This window comes from Symphalangus syndactylus, chromosome 4, assembly GCF_028878055.3.
Source record: "Symphalangus syndactylus isolate Jambi chromosome 4, NHGRI_mSymSyn1-v2.1_pri, whole genome shotgun sequence".
Lineage (NCBI taxonomy): Eukaryota > Metazoa > Chordata > Mammalia > Primates > Hylobatidae > Symphalangus > Symphalangus syndactylus.
Window position 1 is genome coordinate 90,899,309 of NC_072426.2, and position 14,411 is coordinate 90,913,719.

At 35.4% G+C, this 14,411-nt stretch overlaps 1 non-coding gene across 1 annotated transcript; it reads left to right on the forward strand.

Moving 5' to 3' along the window:
* The first annotated feature begins 11,817 nt into the window (after positions 1-11,817).
* On the forward strand, positions 11,818-11,921 carry LOC129481393 (U6 spliceosomal RNA). Its single transcript, XR_008657399.1, has one exon. It is a non-coding gene; the product is annotated as a U6 spliceosomal RNA (small nuclear RNA).
* Positions 11,922-14,411: the final 2,490 nt, after the last annotated feature.

Below are 14,411 nucleotides of genomic sequence, written 5' to 3' on the forward strand. Positions count from 1 at the left end.
GATACTCTGAGCAGAGAACTACCCTTCTGTGCCCAGATGTCTGACCTACAGATCTGAAAGATATATTTGTGTTGCTTAGTCTTTTATATTTGTAGTAATTTGTTACACAGCAATAGAAAACTAATACAGATTTTAATATCAAAATACCTGAAGTACATCAGCAGCTTTGCAGGTGTGCAGTGGGCAGAGGCTGGACAAATATCCAGGTGCCTGAGAGAAATTCTCAATTACCTTGAACAGACTCCTGATAGAAATGGACACTGATCATGCTGCAAGTAAGAGCTCAGAAGGAAATGAGGGGCATATTATTGGAAAGTAAAGGAAATGGGGCCCCTTCTTACATAATTTCAGAAAGCTTAGTAAAATTTTGTCCTGCAGTTCAGAGTAGAAATCAAAAGTGATAAATTAAAATATACAGCTGAGGAGATTTCCAAGTAAAGTGTTGAAAGTTCTACCTGGTTTATTTTATTGCCGCTTATGGTAAAATGTGAGAGGAGAGTCACAAATTGAGGAAATAATTGTTAAACAGAAAACAGGGCTTGATCATTTTGAAAATTCTAAGGCTCTCTAGATAGCAAAAATGTTAGAAGTAAAAAAAAAAAAAAAAGTAAGAAAATTATTGCCCAAAGGATGGCATTTTAAAAAGGCTGAATGTTCTGTGTTCTTTTAGGTGACGGTCAATTAGGTGCAACCAGAGAGGAGACAGGAGAGGCTCAGAAAAACATAAGTGTGTTATACTCACTGGTCCTAGAGAGGGGGTCATTGTATGCCAAGCAGGGGTACATGGGGAGCACCAGGTTTTGGTCAGGTGGAGAAGACAGGAGCAAGGGGAAAGTCTACACCGGTCTCTACTGGGGTTTCTGTGGGAAAGGCAAAGCGAGAAAGAGTAAATAACGTAGGACTGGCTAGTTTGAATAAGTGCTATAAGCTTTGGGGTATAAGAGGGGTCCCAACTTGCCTGATACCTGGCCCTCTGATGTTGAAGGCAGAGGAATATTGCCTCCTGGGTTGTACTGGCCAGGAAGAAGAAACCTGGCTCTGGGTTGGTTAGTTTGCTTAGTGAAGACATGATCCTAGCTGAGCCCTTTGCTGTCTCTGAATAGCTAGCCCTGGGGCTAGAAGTTTCTCCCCAGCCAGAAAGGTTAATATGTCAAAACATCATAATAAACAGAAAATAGATATAAATGCTACAATGAAGGCATAACTCTATAACCGAAGGCTACAACCAATTCTACAAACAAAAGCTAAATCCTTAGAAAGACCAGAAAGATTCGTGGATGTATCTTTTGCCTAGCAGAGTAAAACCCAGTAAAATCCATTAAAGATACCTAATGTTCTTGAGAATTTTTTTTTTTTTTTCCAGCAGAAATACTGCTAGCTTGAGTGAAAGGGACAAGGAGAATGTGAAACAAAAGGAGACTTTCAGGCTATTTAAATTCTATTGGCAGCAAACAGGTTGATAAAACTAGTTAGCTTCAAACACTTGCTACTTTTCATGAAAAAGGAAGGATGACTCCGAAAATGAGAACAATAGCCCTGAGGGCAGAGCCCAAGACCCAGAGGTTTCGTCCTAATCTTTAAAGCCTAGTCAAGAAAAATATCAATATTTGTTCAGCTGTATTACAGAATTTCTAGGAACTGGTTACTCCTTTTAACTTTCCATTTTCCCCCCTTTGAACTTGAATATCTATAACAGGTATCCTATACTGGTTTTGCAATTGTATATTTGAGGTATTAGGGGAAGATAACTTGTTTCTTTAGTTTCCAGGTCTACAGATGGAGAGAAAATATTCCCCAGAACCTAAACTTAATGGATTAGATCTAGGAGTTTCATCTTCACCTGATTTAGCACACTTGGATGATGAGTTCTGAAATGTTGAGATGACACTCTAATGGTCTAATACTCTTGAGAATCTTTAGAGGGGGTGGGTGACTGTATTTCTCATTTTGGGAGGATATGAACGATTGGGGGCCATGGGAAGACTGATCATCAAACTGCCAAGGTGGCCCCCATGGTTCCTGCCTCCTCTTGTACAAATTCGGTATAACTTCATCCCCTTGAGTGTGATTGGACTTGTGAATATGATGGGATTTGTTATGTTGCAATGAAAATGAATACAGCCAGATACCAGCCTGGTTTTTAAAAGGACTAGCAACTTCCCTCTTGCTCTACTCAAGCCCAAAAAGAGAGGATCTCCTGAAGCCATGTAAGATCCATCATGTAAAAGTCTGACTACTATGCTGGGAAGACAAGGTGGAGACGTCCTGAGGCTACATGAAAGGGGGAAGAACCTGAGACCAGCTTTCCAGGTGTCCCTACCAATGTCCCAGTGATAGCAGTGAAGCCTTCTTTGACACTCCAGTTCAGCCTCTAGCTAAATGTCACCAAATAACACTGGTCAATGCTACATGGAGCAGAAGAATTGGCCAGCCATGTTCTGCTAGAATTCCTAACCCAAAACATTATGAGAAAAAATAAAATAGTTTTTGATAAAATAAAACTTCTCCCACTAAATTTGGGAGAAGTTTGTTATACAGAATGAATACTTTGAAAGGGGTTATTTATAGAAATTTGAGTGTGGTGGGATAACAAGGAATAAAGTTACAGTTGAAATTAGTGAGCCCCAGATTGTAAAACCACTATGCTGAAGAGATAAGGGAAGGAAGAGTTAGTATAACCATTTAGGTAGTTGTTTATAAGGAAACCAGCTTGAAAGAAGCTCTGATATGGAGGTTAAAGAACATGGTCAATCCATGGAGGAAATCATTGGAATAAAAATCTAGTATGGGTGCAGTGGGTCATGCCTGTAATCCCAGCACTTTGGGAGGCTGAGATGGGTGAATCACTTGAGGTCAGGAGTTCAAGACCAGCCTGGCCAACATGGTAAAACCCTGTCTCTACTAAAAATAGAAAAATTAGCCAAGTGTGGTGGCAGGTAGCTGTTATTCCAGCTACTCTGTAGGCTGAGGCCAGGAAAATTGCTTCAATCTGGGAGGTGGAGGTTGCAGTGAGCTGAGATTGGACCACTGTACTCCGGCCTGGGAAACAGAGCGAGATTCTGTCTCAAAAAAAAACAAAAAAATCAGACTTTATTCTCCTTTCTCTCTCTGATCTCCTGCATGGCTTCCAATTCATCAAAGATTTCCAGAAAGCACAGTTTATGAAAGTTCCTGGTTGTAATTTACACAAGTTAGCCTTCTGGAGCAGAAAGCATGGTGGAGATGAATAGACAGCAGATCTCGTGAAAGATAAGGAATTAGTCATCCCAGCTGTATTTTCTGATGTGATGATGGTAGTCATAGGGTGTACACGACACCAAAGGCCGATGAATGCATCTCAGGGATTGAGAATTCTGCTGGCTTTCTTGAGAATCTATTGCTTGGAAGATAGGTAAGACTTCTATAAATAAGAATGAGGGAGAAGCCAGTTTCTAGAGGGAAGGCAGCTGGAAAAGTTTCAGAAAAAAATAAAGACACCAAATTATTTATTGTAGCTCTATCTGGGTAATTAGAGTAGAGCAATTAGCAATAGCATTTACCACAGCACATCATTACTATTTTTGTTTATTGCTAAACCACTTAATTGGTGAAATAGGTTAAGTGTCAGTTTTTCAACAATCAACCATGTCCCATCTGTTATGTAATTGTTATTTTCAAAGCTTGAGCTTCAGCAAATGGAATCATTAAGGGACACTCTCTCGCACTTGCTCCAGTACACAGTTTTTCTGTCCCCCTCTCTTTTATAAATGGTTTATTTGCAAATCAACATCTGTAAAAGGAAAAAAAAAAGAGCACAGTAGACACAAGGGGACAAGAAGTTGACACTGTGATCAGAGATCCAGGTAAAGATTGGGGAATAATTTATTTGTCTGAATATTTCCAGCAAAACAGTACTTGTTACGGGGTTTTTGTTGGGCCTTGTATTCCTGAGATGCTCTAATTACTGAGCAGGATGGCAGGTCCATTGTCACAACTGCTGAGCTCATGAAGCAACACACATAATATATCTGTAAAATGAATGCTGCAATCACAAATTAATTAGATTCTCTTTCAGAAGATAAAAGTTAGAAAAAAATTGCTTTTCTTCACCAGGATACTAATGTGGCAGGAACACAACAGGAGGTGCCTAGTTTGTTGAACCACAGGTATGAAAAAACGGATCTGTGTTTCCAAATATTTCACTTTACATGCAACTTTCAATAAAAGCCAGTAAAGGCTTTACATCCTGCCAGATTTAATAAACGCTTCTGTCAAGTGTTTGTGGTCAGATGGAAAAAAGCATTGGCTTGCTTATCTGCTTAGGGGCTATTTTCTGTCATCTTCTCCCAGCTGCTATGAGTTTCCATTGGCAAGAAGTCAAAAATACAGCATAAATTTATTTGTAGGACAAAACAGCTACAAGAGGCCTGGCCTATTAACACAATGACTATGATTGCACTCTTAAGAACTAAACTGGGGTTTTGTAGGATTTTTGCTAAATTTTAGCTGACAGCACCAAAAAGCCCATGTATTGTACCCAGAGAAAAGTGTTTTATTTATTTTTTATGCATTTCCTCAGATGTAAACATTGCTTATTTATCCAGAAATTTAGAACACATTTAAACTCATGCCATTTCTCATTAGAAAGAACGGCATGCTTTCATCACTCCCACCACTCTAAGGCAAGAGCAATGTCTTATTTTGCATTAATTTGGAACAACACAGTGACAGATTGATTTCTTTCTTCTGGTAAACAAATTCAACCACAGAGAATACACAATGTATCAAGTGAAAGTTCATTTTCAAATACTTCCACACAAGTTATCCCTCACTTTTCTCCAAAAATGCCTGTTTTCACTTGGTGTGAGTAGAGATAGATCTGAGTAGCCCTGGAGGCTTGTTTCCACCATCTTCATGGTGTTTATTCAGCTCAGCAGCTCTTGGCCAGCCCCAAAAGTTGATGTTTACATCAACCAATGAGCTCCAGAAATTGCCTGTTTGTAATGAGACAAGTTATTCACTGGGAAACTTTCATTGTGTTCTGTTATTTGACTAGATGTATCAAGCAACTCCTTTCAACTTTTTAAGAAATAGAGAGGTTTAGGGGACAAGTTGCCTCTCCTAGGTCCCTGCCCATGAGACATCAATGACAGAACTAGATACACTGCCCTTTGGGACCCTCCGCCTATCAGCTTTCCCCAGTAAACCTTACTTTACATTTACATTGTGTGGCATAAGGTGCATGTGTGTCTGCATGAAATACGTATTTTGTCAAACATTTTTCATACCATTTGTATGTTCATATCTCATATATACATTATTTATATATATATACTTGTGTGATTGGTTGACTCCATGGAAACAGAACTCATGAATAAATAAGACTGGCTATATACACTTTCATGTTATCATGATTTCACATATGGACATACAGTTTTCTCTCTGTATCCATGAAGAATCATTTCGGGACCTCATACAGATACCAAAATTCATGAATGAATGCTCAAGTTTCTGGTATAAAATGATGTAGTATTTGCATGTAACCTATACACATTCTCCTGTACACTTCATCATTTCTAGATTACTTATAATATTTACTATAATGTAAGTGCTATGTAAATAGCTTGCACTATAATATTTAGGAAACAATGACAAGTCTGTACATGTTCAGAACAGATGTAATTTTTAATTTTTTCCAAATTTCTTCAATGTGTGATTGGTTGACTCCATGGAAACAGAACTCATGAATAAAGAGGACTGGCTGTATATACTTTCATGTTATCATGATTTCATTCTTCATACACATAAAGTGAATATAATTTACACTCCTACCAACTATGTATGGGAGTATCCATTGATATCCACACTAACTGGCACCATGTTATTTTATATCTTTTTCCAACCTGATGGGAAAATACACACACATCTTTTTTTACATTTACCTGGTGTCATCTGAAGAATTATGATGTTAATAAATTTAGAAAGGAGAACTTTATTTCTCATAAATTGTTGAAGCCTGCAGGGTGGCCATTCTGACAGGCTAGGAAGCATAACCTTTGGCCAGAAGTCAGAAACAAGACAGTTGGAGGTAGGATCAAAGGGAAAAGAAATTTAAGCTGAGCAGGGTGACTGAATATACATATTGAATAAGCTACAGGAAGAGTCATGAATATTTATGAGAGGAGAAACATGCACATTTGTAATTGGCTCCATGCCTCTTCATGGGTCCCATGTACAAACAATGGCAGCATTAGCATGATCCAAGGGTGGAGTATTCCCCCTCTGATGTCAAAAGGTAATGTAGAGGATGTGAAAACCCTCGCTGCATACTCTCAGTAGGCTGGCCAGAACCATTCCATGGTCAGTGATCTCTTATCAGAAAACAAAGGAGAAGCAGTGTCAGATGGTTGGTTAATAGGAGTGGTGGAGTCTTTTGAAAGGGCTGGTTTTCGTTTAGTCCTTAAGGAAGAAAGCCTAATGGCAGTTAATGACAGAGAGGGTATAAGGAGGCAGTCTGACTTCACAGCCTGTCATGGATAGGAGCTCAGTTTTCAAGGTTTCCCTGGGGTCCCTTTGGCCAGGAGAAGGACTGTTTCATCTGTTGATGGGCTTAGTATCTCACTTTTATTTATTACTGGTAACTAATAAAATTGACCATAGAGCATATTTGGATATATTAATGTTTTATATGAAATTTCTTTTTATGCCTATTGGCCATTTCTTTAATTTTTTTTAAATGCTGTGAGTGAAAATAATATGACTGGAAAATTTTCCCAATAAAATTTGTTAACTAGATTATTTCTCCCCATAGAATTGTACTATGAGTATGGTCATTTATTGAATTCCTTTGTGTCAGTAGATATTTCTCTATTCTATATTGAATGAATTTTATTTACCACTGTTTAAGATTTTTGCATATATGATCATTAGCAAAATAGGCCTGTAATTGTATTTTCTTATATTGTTTTTATCCAAGATTACTGGTGAAAGTAATTATATACTTTGGATTTCAAATACAAAAAGTACTTTTTGTACATTTATACTCTAAAGGTATTTTTTGTTTGTAACTCATTTTCCACCTGATATTTTAAAATTTGTTTAAAGCAATAATTATAAATTGAAGTTGATTGGCACACAATGAACAAAGGCATAATCTGTGACCATACAGCATAAAGGTGGAGGAGGACAAAAATACATAGGAGCACAATATTTTATATTATGAAAATTATTAGTATTAATTTAAACTAGATTGCTATAAATTAAGATGTTGTCTAAAGGGCAACCACTAAGAAAATTACATACACACACACACATATATATATATGCACATATACATATGTGTATGTGTATTTATGAAAAAAAGACTGTAATAAAATGTTATAAAGTAAAATATCTGTTTAATACTATAGAAAGCAGCAAAGTATTTGTAATCCAACATTTATAAGATATATAAAAGAAAAATAGCAAAAGAGCAGAAGTGAGCCCATCATTATCAGTAATTACATTAAATATAAATTGATTAAACTTTTTAATTAAAAGGCCCATATTGGTGGAATGGATGTAAGAAACATGATCCAACTATATACTGTCTATAAGAGACTCATTTTAAAAGACACTGATACGTTGAAAATCAAAGACGGAAACAGATTTCCATGCAAAAAGTACTCAAAGAGATCTAAAAGTAGCAACGTTAATATTAGGTAAAATATACTTTAAGAACAAAAGTTACTATAGACAAAGAAAAACATTTTGTTATGATAAAAGGGTCAATCTATTAATAAGATATAGCAATTATAAACATATACACACTGAACCACAGAGCCCCAAAATATCTGAAGAAAATACTAACATAATTGAAGGAAGAAATATAAAACCCAATTATAATTATGATAGATTATTATATAACTCAACTTTCAAAATGCTCTTAATATACTTGCATTTTTGGTTGTCATTTTTTCCAACAAATAAAATTATATAATTCCGTTTTCCAGGAATTTTCCTATTTTTTATATTTGCTGATGCTACATTATATTTTCTATGATTTCATGGATTTATTACTATTTAAATGTTTAAAGAAGTATATATAGATATACAGATATATCTACCTATCTATACTCTGATGAATTTTAGGAACTTATAAAAAGAGGTTTAATTTTAGAATTAAATCCAACATCATAAATACTTTGATAACATTTTATTTGTATTCTTGGGCCCATGGAATATATTTAATTATATATATGTAATATGTAATTATTATATTCATATTATATGTATACTTATTATATATAATTAAATCTATTCCGTCAGCCATGTTTATATTAAATATTTTAATTTCAATTAAATAAATATATTTTTAAATGTATATGTTATATATATACATTTGTTTATTGTGTGCCAGTCAACTTCTATATATATATTTTAATCACAGCTACATGAAGAGCAAATGTGGTGGGTTTAATAATTTCCTCATGCATAAGATAATTTATTCTTAATATCAAATTATGTTTCTGTTTCTGGAAATATTGGTTAATAGATATCCAGAGAAATATTCCCACTAGAGAGCATATAAAAATTCTTTGTGGGCCAGGCGTGGTGGCTCACACTTGTAATCTCAGCACTTTGGGAGGCCAAGGCAGGCAAATCATGAAGTCAGGAGATCGAGACCATCCTGACTAACACAGTGAAACCATGTCTCTACTAAAAATACAAAAAAATTAGGCATGGTGGTGGGCGCCTGTGGTCCCAGCTACTCAGGAGGTTGAGGCAGGAGAATGGCGTAAACCCGGGAGCTGGAGCTTGCAGTGAGCCGAGATCGTGCCACTGCACTCCAGTCTGGGCAGCAGAGCGAGACTCTATCACCAAAAAAAAAAAAAAAAAAAAAAAAAATTATTTGTGAAACAGAAAAAATATTTATATAAATCTATGTTTCAATATCTACATATATACATAGAAGTCCAAATATGGAGAGAAAAATGCCTCAATGTCAGGAAATAGAGTTTGAGTTTGGAGAAGTGAGTAACTCTTATGCTGTGACTAGCTCTCCTGATATTTTCTAATAAGTCATGGTTTAACCAGCTTATAATATGCACAGAAGGACAGCAGACAAATGTGCTAGGTCTATGCAGAGTAGCATTTTAAATTGCACATCTTCTATCAGACTGAAACACTTGAAAAATACTTATTCAATCCTTAGCTGTGGGTAAGTGAGGAAAAAACATCTAAGTCCAAAATCGTAATGACTCAATGAACCTGACAGAAACCCAAACAAAACCTGTATGGAAGCACAGACTTTAGACCCAGGCCCTCTTTGAATTTCAGTAAGTGCCAATGGAAATGAGCTAAACATAAAACAAAAGAAGAAGAAAAAACCCAAGCCCTCTGGGGAAACATGTCACCATGGGGAAGAATCAGCAAAAATAACATCTTGCTGAATTGAGCCTGCAAAATCTTAAAAAATTGGTATAGTCAACTATAAAATATATAATAAAACAATTATGTTTAATATATATAAAAACACAATTATAAGTAATTAACAAGACACTAGCAACTTTGAAAAATGTACATTTGTCAAAGAAATATACACTTGAATAAGAAAAGAGCTTAAAGGTTTAATTATAGACTCAATATTTTTGCAGCAGACTAAATTCTGAGAAAAAGAAACTAGAAATTCAGAAGAGTGAAGAAACTACTGACAATCCAACAAAGAGAAAAGCTTATGAATATGAAATAGAAATGAGGATATATAAATGAAAGGATGACAAATTCAGTTTTAATTTGATTTTTAGAAGGAGAATATAGATAGAATAGCCTAGATACAACTATTTGAAAATAAAATGAATGAAAATTATCATTAATGAAGTCACCAATTCAGAATTCCAAGAGTACTAAGTGGAATAAATGAAAATAAGCACATAAAAATAAATAGGTGAATGGATCTATTACAATAAATCTATAGAAAAATAAAACTCTTCCAAAGCAATCACAGAAAAAAGAATTTCCTACCTATACACGAAACTTCTCAATAGCCACGTTGGAAACCAATAAAACTGAAGAAGAACTTGAAAATTTGAAGTTAAATAAAGTTATCTTTTAGAAACCTTGGAGATTTATTGTTTTTCATCTGTTATGAGAGCATATTGCTTACAAGTAATGAAAGTACACCTAGCCTAATAAAAAAAAAAAAATGACATGTATTGCAAGAATGGCAGGGTGTATAACGGAACTCAAGGGACTAGCATGTATTATAGACCTCCATAGGAACTAGAACCAAGAAGTGGGAATAGAAAAGGAACCAGAACATCTGCTTTGCCTTCTCTCATTCTCATTCATTCTCTCTTTCTGTCCCCATTTCTCTCCCTGCCTCTTACTGTCTTTCTCTCCCTCTCTCTTCCTTTCCCACTTTCTCTCCCCTAGTCCTCCTGCCCAGTTTCCCCAATCCTCTTATATGTCCATGAATGAAGGAGATTTGGGAAGCCTGAGAGTATTGATTTCAGGGATAGAGTTAGAAATACATTTTAGTAAGAAGATGAATTTGCAAATACAGAGTCCATGAATAGTGGTGATTGTATATAATATATAATTCAGTCTTCATATATCATACTTCTTGTTGCTTTGTTTACTCTTTTGAATATTGTGAAAGAAAGTCATGAGTATTGATTCATGATTTATGACCATTTTTCTCCCTAATCTGCAAAACGCAATTGCTACATAAACCTTGGGTATATTGGATGAACCAATATTTTGCCTTCTAAATTTTTCTTCTAAGAAAGAAAATTGGCTGAACATCTAATTCATATGTCATCACTCTGAATTTTAGTTTAACTTTCTTTAGATTAAAGTAGTTACCTTAATGATATACATGTCAGAGAGGAAATAAGTTCATATGGAAAATTACCAGTTATCTTAGAAATAATAACTATTTTCTGTTATATCTAAGAAGCACATTTCAACTTACGGTGATTTTCTTATAACATTTTACTGACTAAACTCTCCAAACTCTGATGCATCCATTTAAAGTTTTATTTTATCTTAATTATAATAAATAAATTTTCCTTTAATAATTCTGAAGCCCAAACATTTGATTTAAAAAGTCTCATTGACCACTGTAAATAAACTTTAGTGTGTATTCACTAACTCTTAATAATGACTTCACAAATAGGGTGGGTACTAACAGAAAGGTTTTTGTCACGATACAAATTGATATGTCATTAAATAACAAATATGAAATTATCTAGTAATTATGGTCAGGTTTTTCCTAATTTTATTTATTTGTTCTCATTGTAATTAGAAAATGATATCATAGAAAGTTTACAAAAGAAAGGAAAAGTCATTCCTGGAGACATAATTACACTTATTTGATATCACAAAAAATATAACATTTCAAAAAAGAATATAAATGCTATTAAAAAGTAATCCACTGGCCAGGCATAGTGGCTCATGCCTGTAATCTGAGCACTTTGAGAGGCCGAGGCAGATGGATCACTTGAGGTCAGGAGTTCGAGACCAGCTTGGCCAACATGGCGAAACCACGTCTCTAATAAAAATACAAAAATTAGCCAGGCATGGTGGCATATGCCTTAGTCCCAGCTACTTGGGAAGCTGAGGCAGGAGAATCACTTGAACCTGGGAGGTGGAATTTGCAGTGAGCCAAGATCATGCCACTGCACTCCAGCCTGGGTGACAGAGCAAGACTCTGTCTCAAAAAAGAAAAAAAGTAATATACCACAAGAAAGAAATACTATTTTTTCAAAATCAACTCTCAGTAGTATATTCTGTACCAAAATTTAGAAAAAAACACCAAGGAATCCTCATTAAAATTAGTAATATGAATTATCATGCTTGCTTTGGCAGCACATACACTAAAATGGGATATGATACAGAGAAGATTAGCATGGCTTCTTCACAAGGATAACATGGAAATCCATGAAGAAATCCATATTTTTTGATGCAAGCATCCTCAGTAAAATAATGGCAAACCAAATCCAGCAGCACATCAAAAAGCTTATCCATCACAAGTTGGCTTCATCCCTGGGATGCAAGGTTGGTTCAACATACGCTAATCAATAAATGTAATTCATCACATAAATATAACTAAAGACAAAAACCACATTATTATCTCAAGAGACATAGAAAAGTCCTTCGATAAAATTCACCATTGCTTTATGTTTAAAACTCTCAATAAACTAGGTACCAAAGGAACACACCTCAAAATAATAAGAGCCATATATGACAAACACACAGCCAATATCATACTGAATGGGTGAAAGCTGGAAGCATCCCCCTTGAAAACTGGCACAAGACAAGGATGCCCTCTCTCACCACTCCTTTTCAACGTAGTATTGGAAGTTCTGGCCAGGGCAGTCAGGCAAGAGAAAGAAATAAAGCATATTCGAATACAAAGAGAGGAAGTCAAATTATCTTTGTTTGCAGATTATATGATCCTATATCTAGAAAAACCCATTGTCTCAGCCCAAAAGCTTCTTAAGCTGATAAGCAACTTCAGCAAAGTCTCAGGATACAAAATCAATGTGCAAAAATCCCTAGCATTCCTATACACCAACAATAGGCAAGCAGAGAGCCAAACCATGAATGAACTCGCATTAACAATTGCTACAAAGAGAATAAAATACCTAGGAATGCAGCTAACAAGGGAAGTGAAGGACCTCTTCAAGAACTACAAACCACTGCTCAAGGAAATAAGAGAGGACACAAACAAATGGAAAAACGTGCCATGCTCATGGATAGGAAGAATCAGTATCATTAAAATGGCCATAATTCCCAAAACATTTATAATGTTTTAATGCCCAAAACAGTTTATAGATTCAATGCTATTTCCATTAAACTATTGTTGACATTCTTAAGAATTAGAAAAAAATATTTTAAAATACATATGAAATCAAAAAAGAGCCCACATATCCCAGACAATCCTAACCAAAAAGAACGAAGCTGGAAGGATCACACTACCTGACTTCAAACTATGCTACAAGGCAACACTAAAAAAAACAGCATGGTACTAGCACAAAAACAGACACATAGACCAGTGGAACAGAACAGAAAACTCAGAAATAAGACCACACACCTACAACTATGTAACCTTTGACAAACCTGACAAAAACAAGCAACAGGGAAAGGATTCCCTATTTAATAAATGGTGCTGGAAGAACTGGCTAGCCATATGCAGAAAATCAAAACTGTTCTCCTTCCTGACGCCTTATACAAAATTAACTCAAGAAGGATTAAAAACTTAAATGTAAAATGCAAAACTATAAAAACCCTAGAAGAAAATCGAGGCAATACCATTAAGGACATAGGGACAGGCACAGATTTCATGATAAAAAAAACTGAAAGCAGTTTCAACAAAAGCAAAAATTGACAAACGGGATCTCATTAAACTAAAGAGCTTCTGCACAGCAAACAATCATTAGAGTGAACAGACAACCTACAGAATGGAAGGACATTTTTGCAATCTATCCATCTGACAAAGGTCTAATATCAAGAGTCTACAAGGAACTTAAACAAATTTACAACAACAAAACTATCAGCCTCATTAAAAAGTGGGCAAAGTACATGATGAGACACTTTTCAAAGGAAGACATTCATGTGGCTAACAAACATATGAAAAAAAGATCAACATCATTGATCATTAGAGAAATGCAAATCAAAACCACAATGAGATGCCATCTCATGCCAATCAGAATGGCAATTATTTAAAAAGCCAAAAAACAACAAATGCTGGCAAGGTTGTGAAGAAAAGAGAACATTTATAAACTTTTGGTGGGAGTGTAAATTAGTTCAACCATTGTGGAAGAAAAGGGATAATTTCTCAAAGATATAGAAGCAGAAACATCATTTGACCCAGCAATCCCATTACTGGGTATATACCCAAAGGAATATAAATTATTCTATTATAAAGATACATGTACACATGTTCATTGCAGCACTATTCACAATAGCAAAGACATGGAATCAACCCAAATGCCCATCAATGATAGACTGGATAAAGAAAATGTGGTACATATACACGACAGAATACTATGCAGCCATAAAAAGGAACAAGATCATGTCCTTTGTGGGGACATGGATGGAGTTGGAAGCCATTATCCTCAGCAAACTAAAGCAGGAACAGAAAACCACAAGGCACAAGTTCTCACTTATAAGTGGGAGCTGAATGATGAGAACACATGAGCACACACTGGGGCCTGTTGGGGGTTAGGTAAGGGGAGGGAGAGCATCAGGAAGAATAGCTAATGGATGCTGGACTTAATACCTAGGTGACAGGTTGATGTGTGCAGCAAACAACCATGGTCCACATTTACCTATGTAACAAATCTGCACATCCTGCACATGTACCCCAAAACTTAAAATTAAAGTTGAAGAAAACAATAAACCAAAAAAAAGAAAAGTTTTAAAAACTTTCAAAATAAGTACAACCT